Here is a 15,698-nt window from a genome sequence, read left to right on the forward strand (position 1 = left end):
ATAATATGGTATACGAGACATACAGGAACTTAAAGTGAGTCTTACACAGCCCACTATGAAGAACATACACACACATTATATTCACAAATAATTTTAAAAACATTTCCAAAAAAATAAAGAAAAGGTCATTTTAATGTATTTTAATTTACAGTGATACAAACTAATAATTGTGAAAAATAAAATGATTTTTTTTCAAAAGAATTAAAATATATTAATTAAATTGTATGCTTGTTTATGGTGGAAATGTCATTAAATATAATCATCAATGCATTCATGAAATATATTACTTTTTAAATTTAATCCCTCAAACCATTGATCCTTTTTTCTCTCACTGTATACTGCATTCTGTCATCTGTCATACACAAAAATCCTGCTTAGACACGCATAAAACAGGGGTGGGCAAACTTGTACTCGCCTATTAAATAAAATTCCATTCTCATTTTGTATTCTCATGTATTATTTAGCATACATTTTCTTATAATTAACAAATTAAAAGTGTTAAATATATGTGTATGTTGTTTAGTTTAATATTAATTATTATATCTATTCATTTTATTTTAATATTCAAAATGTATTATTTGCATTAAATCAATTAAGCAATCATTTAATGAATAAAAATAAAAGAAAGTATGAATACATACGTTTTAACAACATATTTTAGGGGAAACCCATCAAAATTAGTGCAACAAATATCGCTGGAATTTTGCTCGTTGTGCCGGATTAAATAATGGAGCGCTGCACCATTTAAAATATGCACTTTGTAAATATATTTTATATTAAGAATATTTCTAAAATAATAATAAAAAAAACATTTCCAGAATAAATTCAAAATAAGGTTATATAGATTAATTTATATTAAGAAAAATGTTGTTAACATATATTAAATAAACTGTCATTTACTGTATGAGCTTAACTTTTTATTAATTAAATGTAAAATGAAATAAATGTAAAAAAAATTGTAAAAGGCATATTTTAATGTAAAATATATAGATCTCAAAGGGTTTGGACACGCTTTTGTTGTGATTTGTGTGACGCTGTGATTCTGTACAAAAGTTGAATGTGGCAATGCTAATGAATGTGATAAAAGTGCCACTACTAAGATGAATAATAACTATAAGCAGTGGCCTTTAAGGAAATGCAAACTTTCCATATATTGTGCAACTCTTTGCATTTTCGAGTAATGTTCTCAATGTAGTGCGCGATGGGATTTCTGCGATGACGCAACAACCTGTCTGTTTGGCCAGGTGCACGCTGTGCGCGCGCACACGCACGCGCATGGATGACGTCAGCCTCTTGTTCACGGAAGTCGTGCGCGTGTCATAGGAGGGGAGGCGGGGGCAGGAAAGGGAGAAGAAGAAGAAGAAGAAGAAGAAGAAGAAAGAGGAGGAGGACATAAAAAGTACAAATCACTTAAGAACTTAATGAAAAGTTGGTGGACGTTCCAACTTTCCATCTCCTGCCCCGTTTCATGATACTAGACTTGAGTGAGTGCTGCACCGGCGGTGGAAGTTCTGCGGGCAGGACGAGGCATAAGGAGGAAGAGAACTGGTGAGTTAAAAGTTGACCACTTCTCTCTCTCTCTTTATTTTTTATTTTTTTTTACACTCTTTCTGGCCTCGGAATGTACCGCAGTTGTTGTAATGTACATTTCCACTCACTAGAGTTCCGATCCGTCCGTGCCAGCCCAGTAATGGCTACCTGGTCGCCGTGAAAGCTCAATGTTGAACTTTTGAGTTGTCAACACAGTTGCCACTTACGTGAACTTAAAACTGAAGCCACACTAGCGGCCACCTTTATCCTGTCACCCTGGACGAGTCAGGCTTGACTAGACAACAATCACAAAGTCAACTGAGTGGCCTCAGCGTTCCTTCATGACACTGAAGCAAGTCATAACAGTTGAAAACGAGCTTTTGTTCTCTTTCAAACACGGCTCTATTGACAAACTATCAGACAGAAATGAATCATTTCATTCCCATATTGTTTAAATTTACCTTCTTTTCTACAGTCGTGCTGATAAGTTTACATACCCTGGCATGTGAAACATTGGCATTTTTTCCCTTCAGAATAAGGCCTGATAGTGTTCAGGTGAAGCCAAATTTGTTATTACATAATTGTGTGTGGCCTTTTTAAATCTGCATGATAACTGAAATGATGTATCGGTTCCGATACTGTAGTCTGTACAGTACTCGTACTCATAAAAATGCACCGACACTCAAACACGGATGCCACCTCACCAGCCTGACATATACAGTGGTGCCTTACGAGTTTACGTGATCACGCTCTTAACTCAACACCTATCTCAAATCATCTTCCTCCATTGAAATGAATGACAATGTTATTAATATGTTCCAGCGCCCCAAACTAATTTTGTGTTTTTGTATTTTTTAATTAAAAAAGAAAAACAGCTCTCTATAGTATTGTTCTTTACTAAAGCACAGTGTAATTATGTAATTAAATAGGATGTAAAGTAGGGCTGCATGATTATGGCCAAAATAAGAATCACAATTATATCGATCAATATTGCAATCATAATTATTAATCATGATTATTCCTCATGTTTGGGAAAAATCTAATTTTTATTGCACTACTTTTTAACAAAAAAATATATAGCAGTTTTCAGTTAAAAATAAATCTTAAAAAAATAAATGTACCTAAAAAAATATACTTTAGCAAAGGCTAAAAGGCTGAAAAAATAGGCTTTTACAAAGTGCAATCAAGAATTGCAACTTAATGGAAGCAAATACAGTTAATGCAAAGAAGGCGATAAAATTAGGCTGTAAGCACTGACTTTTCATTTGAAAATCTCCGTCATCAATATAGTGAATTGTCAAGGGTGGTACGTCTTTGTTGTTCTAGTCGACCATTGATCAGTCGTGCAGGGTCACAAACTGCAAAGAACAGTTGTGATTTCCCTCTCTATTTACTCCCGGGGTTTTTCCATTGCGATCAGGCAAGCCGTAAAGTTGAGGTCAAGGCAGCTGCTACAACAATTGTTAAAAGTGTCTTACCGTGACATGCCACCTCTCCGCCAATGTGCTGAGGTCCAACTTCAAAATAAAAGCTTCATATATTACTGCATTGGTCATCAATGCCATTTTGGCTTTTGTTTTGAGGTTGGCACCGGAGCACAGTGCTGGAGCTTAATGAAGCCTTAACCATGCGTTCGCCCCTGGTGGCTGGCTGACAGGGTTGCGGCCACTGCTGCAAATAAAGCACTTACTCATATGCAGCAGTGCCCCCATTTTAAATGCATAAAAATGCCAAAGATCAGGTTCGTTTAACCTTGCCAGCCAAAACCGCCATCACAATTAAAATTCAATTAATTGTGCAGCCCTAATGTAAAGCATTAAGCAGCTTGTGCATCATGATCTAATGCTGTATCCAATTCAGTGTGCTGTGCCTTCTGGTGTGTCCACCACCACTGGGAGGGAATACTCTATAATCCAGTCATGCAGAAAAACAAAGAAGAATAGACTCCTTCTTCTACTGTACTACTACTCGGTCAGTTGCTGTAAGAATGTAAAATTTTTTATCGACGATGAAGAATATATGCCCGTAAGTATTGTTATAGCCATGTGTCAACATGTTAGGGTTGGGTGATATGGCTTAAAAGTGTCATAAAACCCGTCTGTCCATTTCTAGGGGACACTTGATCACCCCAGGTCTCCACCAGGTCTAGTGGGCTGGTCTTGTGATACCAAAGAGATTATTTAAAAACAAAAATAATAAATTATATATATATATATATATATATATATATATATATATATATATATTTAAATCAGGGAAAATTGCAGTCATATATGCAGATTTTAAAATAAACATTCTTTTTTAAATGCTACTTCAGATCCAAATTGAACCTTCCTGGGTGCATTTTTCTGGGACAGTCTACTTTCTTCCAAAGTGGACTAATTGCGTGATAACAGAGATGATTTCATTTACGTCTAATTATTTTAAATCCAAACAATTGATGTCCCTATATTATTTGTGAGGCTTTTACTTTGAAGGTGGCCTCCTCACAGCGCGTTGGTGCGTGTTGCCGTAATGCATAGTACTGTATGAACAATCGTGGAGGCTGCCTTGACAATCAGCAGCTGAGATGGTAAAATAAATTAGTCATATTGCTTTGTAAGGATGATAATCCTCCATAGTGTAATGCATTGTGAGTTTGCTTTTGTTTTCTGTGGTCGCTTCTGGCAGCGTCCCTCTCGCTTGCTGTATTAAGCTCGCGGTGTATGCCAATAAACGCAGCAACATTCTCCAACAAAGTACTCGTGTGGCTCTTGTCATTCACGTTTCCAAATACAGTGGAACCTCAATTTACCAGATCCTGATTTAATGGATATCAGAAGTAACGGACCATCTGGACAGTGCATGTGTCCAAAAATAGTTGTCACTTAAACAGGCTTTGACAAAGTCTGTTAGTTCCAGAATTGGCCGCTGTTTACTGGCGCTGTAGCACAATATAGGCAGAGACTGGGACATATGTATTTCTGGGTCACAGATATATGACTAGATCAAGCCAACATACGTGCCCATGCCTATGTGATAGCCATGTTGAATGTGGCACATTTCCAGGCCATGCATTGACGTTGAATCCATGATGGCAGGAGTACTATCTATTGTCATCTAGAGCTCTGCACAGAGAGAGAGCAGTATGGCGGCTGTGTTATTTTTGAGAGGAATATAAAACACAAGTCTCTGGAGTCCATCTGGAACATGTTATTTTTGGTACAATAACATTTGTTTTTTATCAAGCCGTTCGTCTATGGCAACGGATTTGGAACTAGGAAGCACAGTAATTCCTCATGGCTCATGAAAGCGCCCTGCCTTGACTGGCCTATGAGTCCATCCACATTTCCACCATCAACCACAGCAGCGTGGTAGGTTTGGATAAAATTTAAAACGTTTCAAACATTTTCAAGGTTGTATATATTAATTTACAATAATTTTGTACTGTACTGGGCGTTTTAGGCCATGAAAAAAAAGTACAAAATATAGTAATTCGGGTGCATATGGCCACAAAAAAAAGTGCTTCAATATAACGGACAATCGGCATAACTGACGACCCCCGGCCCCTATTAGTCCGTTAAAACGAGGTTCTACTGTACATATTTTGCACATACATTGGTCAGACTTAAACTATCCAAAATAATGTACCTTCCCTCTCTCGTCAACAATTTGTTATTGCGCTGTCGCACTCGTTTCTTTTTTTTTTGGGGGGGGGGTTCAGTGGATGGCATTCTCTCTTAAAAAAAAAAAAAAAGTTCTGAGACACGATGTCGAAACATAAAATCGCTACTGTGCATGTTACTCAACAGGTTACTTATTTCTTCTAAGTTCTAGTTTTCAGTTAATAAAAACATGCGTTCAAATATCCGTTGCTTAAACGGTTATAAAATGGTAACCATCGATGCTAACGTTAGCATATCGATGGCATTTTCCATTCATGTTAGAATTAAGATAGCGGGCTGCCCTCTAACAAGCAAACTTCGTTGCGTTTGCGTGTTTTAAATACAGTAATCCCTCGCTCTATCACAGTTAATTTATTGCGGATTTAGGGCATCAAAGATTTGTTTTCCAGGTCGCTGGTTGTTACTCACCTACTCATTCTTCATACAGTCAGCTTTATAGGCTAAATGATTTAAATGTGGCAGCAATGACTCACAGAAGGTCAATCTGGTATATGCACAACCGACTTCTGCATTTGGCAAAACGGGTAAAAGCACTCCTTGCTCGAGTGAATGGCGAAGGGGACCGTGACATAGAACACAGGAACGTTAAACGTCTACTATGTCTTTTTTAACACAAGATGTCCCCACAAAAACACGGTGGGACATTTACCATTTCCTGTCAGCAACCTACTTGTTTATATCCACCAGACTCTGTTCTTCTTAATCTCTTATCTACTGTATGTACTCCTTTTATGTAGTGCGTTCTGACTGAGCCACCACATAAATGAATTGAAAACCTGAAAAATTTAGTCTTCAATTAACCTACCATGCATGTTTTTGGTATGTGGGAGGAAACCGGAGTACCCAGAGAAAACCCACCCAGGGATCAAGTATCGGCGAGTACTCAGACGTCAGCACTTGTACTCCTACTCTGTTTCAAAAAAGTGGTATCGATGCATTCTTAGAAATCACCAAAATGGCCCTCTTCAAAAGATTGTAAATAATTTACTCTTGTGTATAAATCAATATAAGTCAATGAGTTTTTAAGCTTTTGAGACACCCCTGTATATTTCATCCAGGATTGCACTGACTTTGCTTGATACTGAGGGATGGGGAAAGCTAAACAACTGTCAAATGACCTGTGAAAAAAAAGGTCGTTAGTGCAAAAGAGTGGTTTTGCCTGATCATATGATGTCTTTTAAGAACACATCTTACAAACTCTGTCAGAGTATGCAAACTTATAAGCACAAGTGTATATTGAACATAAAAGCATATTTTGACGATTTGCCAGACAGATTACATTCAACTTAACAAACTTTGTTTTTACCACAGGGCAATTTCCGGAAGTTGAAGATGCAAACAAATGGGAAGACTTGTTTATAATGACAATCAAAAGTCCCATTCGCTGGTTTGAGTTCAAGCTTTAAAAAGAGGAACATACAAGTCACCACTCACTTACCACAGTCTTCTGTGTCGAAATCTGGCTTGTCAGTTAGAATAATGATTTGTTTTGATTGACGCCATCAGGGAGGCGTTGGCATGAACCTGGTGTTTTCATACATTTATAAGGGAAGAACAATTGTTTTTATTGATTTGCATTATATCACTGCCCCCAGGGAAGTTTTATAATGACCCCGCCTTGGGAAATAAAGACAATCTTAACTCTCTCAAAGGACATGCAGATGTAAATATAAGTCAACCACTGTAATATTCATACATTCAAACAATAAAACACTGGTTACTTTAATGAAGAATGAGAATGGCGTAGTTGGTTACATTATACCATTCCATGAGTTCCGTTCCTACGGTAGTGATTTAACCCAATTTTCTACACGCAAAAGCTTTATTTCCCGACACGAACAGAGTAATGAAGTCATGATTATTGTAAATATTTGTATGGGGGGAAAAAACTTCAGGGCCATAAATATGAAGCCTTCATATGAAGTTAATGTTTTTCATATGCTGGCTTTATGATTTTTTTGCCTAGACGTTTTTTTTTTTTTTTTTTTCTTCATACACCATGGTAACTAAGCGTGCCTTCCTGTGCCGCATGACCACATATACCTACACCACTGCGCTAAGAAGCTCATTATACGCTGTTCCCTAAACTTGAAAAGCCATACGTTGGGCCAGTCTCAAACTTAGGACAGCCTCTACTTTAATGCAAACAAATGACAACGCTTACAGTGGATATAAAAAGTCTTCACACCCTTGTTAAAATGCCAGGTTTTTGTGATTATAAAATATGAGACATAAATCATTTCAAAATGTTTTCCACCATTAATATAACCTTTTATCTGTACAACTCAGTTGAAGACAAAAATAAAATATTTTCAAGAGGGGATGTAAAAATTATCAACTGAGATAATGTGGTTGCACAAGTGTGCACACCCTCTTATAACTGGGGATGTGGTTGTGTTTGGAATTAACCATTCACATTCAAACTAATGGTAAATGGGAGTCAGCACACACCATTTAAAGTGCCTCTGATTAACCCAAAAGTTAAAAGTTCAGATGTTCTAGTACAGGAAATCCTCTATTTACGAACGAGTTCCGTTCCTACGCTGGCGACGTAACCCGAATTTCCGCGTAAGTCGGATTTCACCGTTAAAGTCGAAATTTACGTCAAAATACTTCTGTTACAGGTATTGTCCCACGTGATTGTGACAGCAAGCTCAGTGTGTGTCGATGTGTGAGTGAGACGGGACTGCGCAGGTGTCGTCCGGCGGGACTGCGAAGGAGGAAGGAGTGCGCGCAGGTGCGAGTGTGTACAGTGGCAAGTGTAGTGACGGCGACCGGGGAAGAGTAGCGATTAGTGGAGGACCCGTTGAAGTCAAATGTGCAGAGGAGCTAATAAAGCCATTAAAGCAGCAAATCGGTGCTTCGTGCTTTTATTGTTGCCGCCACCCAGCTCAGCTGTGCAACGAGAGAAGGGAGTTAACCCCTGTGTCGCCCGACCACGGTCAGGTGACCGTAGCAGGAAAGGTTAACACTTCGTATAAAGAAACAAAAATACATTAAAATAAAAAAATAAGATGCTGTACTTACCATTACTGCTGAGAGTGTGAAAAAAGGAGGGCAAAAAAGGCAAAGATACTCCCGGCGCACAAACACAGGCAAGCACTATGCACCAGCTAAGCAGAAACACTATGGTGCTGGGGACAAAATGGCGGACGAGGCACGGGCGTCGTAAAGTCGAAACGTCATGGGTCGAGTACGTCGTAACTCGAGGACTTCCTGTATACTTTTCTTTACTTTTTTTTGTGCTTTATATCACAAAAAACATTTGAACAGGGGTGTGTAGACTTTTTATATCCACTGCATACCAACTCGTTATCCGGCTGCTAGCTCTTCACCTTCAAAGTCTTCACGTAACTTATTTTCATTTAAGAACTGTTGTTTGAGACAGGTTTTACATAAAGCCAAAGAAAAAGCAAAACCTTATTCCTTTTATCGTTGCTTAACTAAGATCTCATTGCTAACCTAATATGCTGATGCTCGACCTCCCAGTTTCTGTGGAAATTTTGAGACATATTTTCCCCAAAAAAATCATGTCAGTTTCCAAATTGTAGAACATTTGACTAACTTTGAGGGTCCATTCTGACTATTGTTCAGGCCTTGGTGGAGGTCTGCGACTGCGCCCTAATGAGTGACATCAGTTGTTTTGGTAAATGTTTCAGTTTATCAGTTTATTTTTGAAAGGGGACAATGCAGTTTCATAAAACACATGAAGTACACATGGTTAAAAAAGCCAGAATTAGCCAGAAGGCTAGTTTTCATCTGTAGTCCCCTGGCCATGATGTAAAAAAGCAGTCAAATACATCTACAAGACAATATAATACAGGATACATAATCAAACTATACTATTAAGAGACAATAAAACCATCATTTTTTTTGATCATAACAAAAAAACAACATAACATACTTGTCTTTTAGTGTTGGCAGCTATAGGTGTTAACTAGCCACATTTTCAGTTTTTTTGTGAAGGGCTTGTATGTTGTAAGCAGTTTAACCTCCTCAGGTACTGAGTTCCACTCACCAGCGCTCCTCACTGACCAGGCTGACTTACTGAAAGTGCTCCTGCGCAGAGGAATGAGACAGTCACCTCTGACAGAGGTTGGCAATGACGATAGAACTAAGGATGGATATTTGACTAAATTTACTTGATTCGCTATGTGGATGGATCTTATTCTTTTAAAATCTATATTTTAATGGGATTGGAAAATGGGAAGGACACTGATAGTGGTTAGCACGTCTGGCTCACGGTTGGAAGATCCTAGGTTCAAATCTCGGCTCAGGCCCTCCTGTTTATGTGGTATGTTATTCCCATGCTTGTATGGGTTTTCTCCGGGTATGACCGTTTCCTACCACATTCCAACATGTTTCTTGAGTTAATTGAAGACTCTAACGCTATGTTCACACTGCAAATCAATTTAGATTTTTTTTTTGCCCAATGTAACATGTATCTGATTTTTTTTCATGTCAATGTGAACAGTACAATTCCAATTTTTTTTCAAATCTGACCCAGGCCTCTTTCATATGTGGATATAAATTGAATATGTATCCAATGTGAGTGCAGTATGGACACTCAAGTCGCGGTCACCCAACCTACGGTATACGTCATCAAAAGGTGACAAACGTCACAAATGTTTGACAAAACAGACATGCCACAAAAGCAACGGCGGACAGAGGAACAGAAACCAGTCAGTTGTTAAAAGATGAAAAACTGATAAATATAAGAAAATGTTGGCTCCGGTTGCACAAAATCCTTGAAGTTGTCACAAATGTGTCATGATGAGACTTAGGCGCAGCGCTCTATTTACTTCCGTCAACACACCGTGTTTGTGTGCATCCGTGTGACATCACGGACTCATTCCATCCCGAGTAGAAGTCACATTTGTTTTTGTAATGTGAACGACTACATAAAAAGATCGGATTTAACAAAAAATCCAAATTGGGCACCTTTCTCTGCATTGTGACCGTGGCCTAAATTGACCATAGGTGTGTATGTGACTGTTAATGGTTGTTTATTCTACATGCACCCTGCGATTGGCTGGCGACCAGTCCGGGATGTACAGATGGAAGACAATGGAATAGGCTTATTAGGCTCACCTGTGAACCTAATTAGGACAAGCGCTGTGGAAAATGGATGGCTGGAAGAATAACTTGTTCTCCTGTTTCCATGTCAATATTGTATGGAACTGAATAATAGACAGCAAACGACTGAGACTGAATCAACAAGCAGCCGAGTGGTGCACTCTATTTTGACTCAATTACTTTAAAACACAATTCTATAGCTCCACACAATCACCACATTTTAATCGATCAATTATTGTCTTATTATGCCCTTCCCCATTGGCACTTGTAATGTTTATTCTGAAATGCAATGTTTCCAAATAGCATAAGTAGAACATTACAGTTTTAGGCCAATCACTGCAAGTCAACTGAGATCTGTACGCAAACCAACAGTAAGCTTGTGGTTACGGTTCACCACTCCCGCTGTGTTGATCCATGGAGACAAAACACAGCTAAATTCACCACAGAGAGGTGAACGACAGATAATTATCGAAAAAGACTGAAGGGTACACGGGATGATTGAGGCTACTGAAGGCAGTGGGCCGGGGACTCTTATCAGGGTCAGCCACACCGCTCGCTGAGGTGATATTATATACGGTCAAGCTATCGGCATTGATGAAATGGAGAGGGTAAGGACTGATCCAAAAAATGGGAGATTCGGATGTGTCAAGAGTCAGACAAACAAGACGTTTTGGGTCAAAATAACAGAGACAGACAGACGGACTGCAATCTCAAGGCACTCTAATACAGAAACAGGCTCAATCAAAAAATCCACTTGATTAAAATTGGATCTGTCCAATTCGGCATCAATCAAACAGTGACGGTTTGGTCCTGACTGATGGGACGGTGTGACATTTGAGATCGGTTTTGCTTCCTTTTTGGCATGTCTGTGCAAGTTGGCAGTACGAGTCTGATGCTATCAGTCGAACACAGCGGCAACTTACTTGCCATACACTTGAGGACACGTCAACAGGATGTAATACAATTTGGTGTGCGTGCCTGCATGCATTTGTCTGCCAGTTCGGGTGTATTGTGGCGACAGAGTGTAAGTTTGTTTTCAAGGTCGGAGCACGTGGTTGTCCGTCACTACTACAACACAGTGGGCCACAGATGCGTTTCCTGCAGCATCGCTCAGTCTCTGCCTGTGTGTCATTTTTATTATTTTTTTATTGGATGTACAGTGGTGCCTTTGAGGTCCAACACAACCAATAAGAATTCATAGAAATAATCTGTTGCAATATAGGGGCTAAACTCGTGTAGTCTGACCCAACCATTAGCAGACACCACAGCTAGGAGGGCATTTAGTGTATTTAGTGTATTCGCTAAATGATGGCTGACATAGTCTGTTTGGCAGTTAGTAGCCTTAGCAGGTGCCTTTAGGATGGGCGTGCATAGCACTTGTGCTTTTGTTACATATGACAATAAACGCACATTTTTGAAGTGACCCTGCTACCGGTCTCATTTTTGGTAAAATATTTCAACACGCTTGAGGCACCGGTGCTAGTTTGGTGTGTGGACTCACCGCCCTCCTCACCTGTTGCTTTCTGTGGGACCTCAGTGTTGTTAATGCCAAACGTGATTGGTGATTAATTGACTTCAAGCTCTAACCATTATTGTGGCATGCTTAAGTCGTTCCAACCCCTAATTTATTATACGTTGTCATTTAAAATTGTTGTGACAATGTTAAATGAGGGCGGCATGGTGGTCGACCGGTTAGCACATCTGCCTCAAAGTTCCGAGGACACGAGTTCAAATCCAGGCTCGCCTGTGTGGAGTTTGCATGTTCTCCCTGTGCCTGTGTGGGTTTTCTCCAAGTACTCAGGTTTCCTCACACATACCAAATATATACATGGTAGGTTAATTGAAGACTCTAAATTGCCCATAGGTGTGAGTGTGAACAATGAAAGGGTACCAGTAATGTGGTAATGCTGATACAATGACAATTGTGAAAATGATGGAAAGTTGTCAAGCAATTTAAAGTCACCATTAGTGCGATAATTCTGACACATTGGCAATTGTGCAAATGGTGCAGAGAGTCCTCAAGCACGTAAGTGGCCACTATCAACAACATATATGCAAATAACACAGAGTGACAAATCTACAACGAGTACGGTAATAATGTCTCAACAGAGATGTGCAAAATTGGAAGAAATTGGCAACATGTCACAATGGAATTATTGTATAAGTCAACTGTTTAAGAAGTTATAGAGAGGAAATAAGATAGTGGAATGTTTGCTAATAGAGGACGTTCCCTATTGAGATGTAGTGTATCTTTAGATGTGTCAGTGAGATGCCCACTTGGTATTTTTAATGATCACAACCTTTTTCAAGTTTTTTAAATGCTGATTAATTGGCAAATTTGTGACACAGTGTTGGTGCAGGACTTCCAGTGTTTAGAGAAGCATGAGGCGCTTGAAGCAAGGGAGACTAAGAGTAGAGAGGCAGGAAGAGAATGATGGAAGTAGATAGAGATGTGGGAGTGTGGTGGGGGGCAAACCCAAAATAGCCAACTCACATGTTTGCAGTGTGCGCGTGAGACGGGCAGATGGGGCTCTCATGCTGAATGGGTGCCTAATCTAATCTTCACTCTCTACCGCAATTTTACTTAAAACAAATCAAAAACCTTTTTTGTGCAAAAAGCCACATTAAGAGGGGAAAAAATTAGCAATATTACGACAAAAGAAGTTACAATTTGAACTTCAATAAATTAGCGATTTACAAGAAAAGAAATAACCATTTCATGACAATAAAATGGTGCTCTTACAGGAAAAACTAATTATTTTACAATACAGTAAAGTTGCTGTATTACATGGTAAGGAATACATTTTTCATTTGTTTATTTATTTAGCACAATTTTTAAAAAACTGTGCAAGGAGGAAATGAAACCAAGAGGGCTTGATTAAAATTCTACTCCCTTCAGACAATCATATCAAATGTAAAACAATGGGTAAAAAGTACATGTAGAAAAACATGAGCAAATAAACTAGACAGAAAGAACACATGAATGCAGAATTGGGATTTCATGACAGGAAAATATTTAAATACTGAGAAGACGCAGGACAAGATGCTAAGAATAGATGTTTTTTCAGTGACTCGTTAAATAATTAATGTAAGTTAAAAAAGGGCCCAAGATTGCGCCCTTTGACACACCAAAACGAATACTAGATTTGGTGGATGAGAGACCATTTGGAAAAACAAACAACTGTTTAACCACTTGAGGGTAACCACCTAGATTCCATAGCTATTAAGCTTAGAAATTGGATATTTATGGTCAACAATATCAAATGCTTTTCTTGAATCAAGAAAAACATTAAGGGCAAATTCTAATTCTGATGAGATGTAATTTATCAGTTAAAGCAAAGCATGCTCAGTGGAATATTTCTTATGGAACCAATATTGATGACTGTACAGGATGTTATTAGTCGCAAAGTCCTGTGAGAGTCCATAGACCAGAAGGGTATTCCTGAAAGCATTTTATATGAAAAATGAAGGATAGTCTGAATTTTTCTGTTCAAAGAGGGTAAGATAAATTCAGACTCGGTCACCACGGTAACAGGCACCGTGAATCTAACCTGCTTGCGAACAGGTTTTGTATGCTAAATCCTGACTTTCTACCAGTCTCCTCCCCCCTGAAGCAAACATGGCTTGTCCGTTTCTCTGCGATCCCATTGATATTGAGGTACAACTATCGAAAATTATATGCTGGCATTCCCATATTCATTTATTTTTTCCCCCAGATGAATTTCTGATCAACCATTATTGCTTTTTATCAAACTCAGCCATTTATCTTGATAACTTTTTCTGGACATATCATCTCACATTGGTGCAAATTTTGTGCTTCATACATTTTTGCTAATGAGAGTTTTGTGTGAATAGAGAGCTTACAGTATTGCATAAAAGCAATGGTACGTCTGTCCGTGAGAAGAAGCACGCTCGTAGTTAAACACCTGTTAACTGTGCTGGTGTAAAAAGAATAATTTCCCAGCATTGATGAGTTATTGATGATGAAATCATTTATCTGAACTCAATTGACAGACACGCATCTGGTAGGACTGGGACCATTTTAATTCAGGGGTGGTTAAAGTACAGAGGGCCCGCTCCGTTATTTAATCTTGCCCTCCGACCAGTAACATTAACACATAGATTAAACATTTTAAAATGTCAATAATAGCTCCATCCAATATAATTAAATTAGAAATAATACAATTTAAATTATTATTATTTTATTGGTTAAAAAAGTCATGTTTATTCATTTTATATTTCGTTTTTTAATCATTTACTGTATCTAAATAAATATTTAGTTATTTGATTTATTGTAAATGAAATCAAACAATACTGTATTAATAAACAACAAATTAATATTTTATTATTAGAATAAAAAATACATTTTGATACACAGTCTGATACAATTATGACGTGTCAAAAAAGTGCCAGGACTGGTGTCACAAAAGATATACTGCGTTGCAAATCCGGTCTACAAGCTAAAAAAAATTTCCCTGGGAAGTAATCCCCTTAGAGTCTGATACACTTTCCCAGCCTTCTCTGCCATGCCTTCATGAAGTCCTGGAAGGATTCCTCTGGGATCCTCCGCAACTCCGTCGTCACGGCCATCTTGATGTCGTCCACATGTTCAAATCGGATCTCTTTTATGACCCCCTTGAGCTTGGGAAAGAGAAAAAAAAAATCACACAAAGCCAGTTTGGGTGAGTAGGGAGGGTGTTAAGTACTGCAACATTATTTTCTGACAGGGACCGTCGTATGCTCAGGGCACTCTCGCTTCTACTTGCGCACTGAATGAAGCAAATGCAGCAGGCTCTCTTTGTAGACATGCTGGTTGATCGTCTGGCTGATATTGAAGGGGAGTTTGGGTTTGAAATATAGCTTTCTTGAGACCAGTCCCGGAACATTTCCGACACATCTTGTACACTACATGAAAATATCATTTTGATATTAAAAAAATTGACAGAAAGGAGGAAACTGCCGTCGTTTTAAAACATCGTGTTTATAAAAGTTGTTTTCATAGGTTGTTTAACAACAGTTTTAATCGTACATGCAGGTGAATCTTGAATCTCGGGGGGGGGGGGGGGGGGGAATCTAAATCATGATAATACGGACTCATTGCACAGCAACAAGTGAAACATTGTTGAAATTGGTATGAAAATTGTAAGTATAATACCTCTGATACAGTCAAAACAGAGCATTATCTTTGTCAAGGTTTATTTAGTTATTTATTTTTTATCTAACTGTTGGTGTTTCTGATGAAGTGGTCATTTAGTCAACACCGTACAGTGTATCCACTGACGACAATACACATGATATCCAGTCCGCTGCACAACTGTTCGATCTCATGACGAGCTGCAGCTGCCCACCTCTGGCACGCTCGGCGAGAGTCGTTGGGTGTGCTGAAACATAAGCATCCTACCTACACATGCACTTCTTTCAGTTACT

General features: G+C 38.6%; 1 protein-coding gene across 2 annotated transcripts in view; it reads left to right on the plus strand.

Annotated features, from left to right (window-relative positions):
- Positions 1–1,313: 1,313 nt before the first annotated feature.
- The window catches only part of shc1 (SHC (Src homology 2 domain containing) transforming protein 1), a 43,229-nt gene continuing 28,844 nt past the window's right edge, over positions 1,314–15,698 (plus strand). For both annotated transcript variants that reach the window (XM_061775592.1, XM_061775593.1), the window contains exon 1: positions 1,314–1,548. The gene's annotated coding sequence lies outside the window, so the exon portion shown is untranslated. The remainder of the gene's footprint in view (positions 1,549–15,698) is intronic.

This window comes from Phyllopteryx taeniolatus, chromosome 6 (assembly GCF_024500385.1).
Source record: "Phyllopteryx taeniolatus isolate TA_2022b chromosome 6, UOR_Ptae_1.2, whole genome shotgun sequence".
Classification (NCBI taxonomy): domain Eukaryota; kingdom Metazoa; phylum Chordata; class Actinopteri; order Syngnathiformes; family Syngnathidae; genus Phyllopteryx; species Phyllopteryx taeniolatus.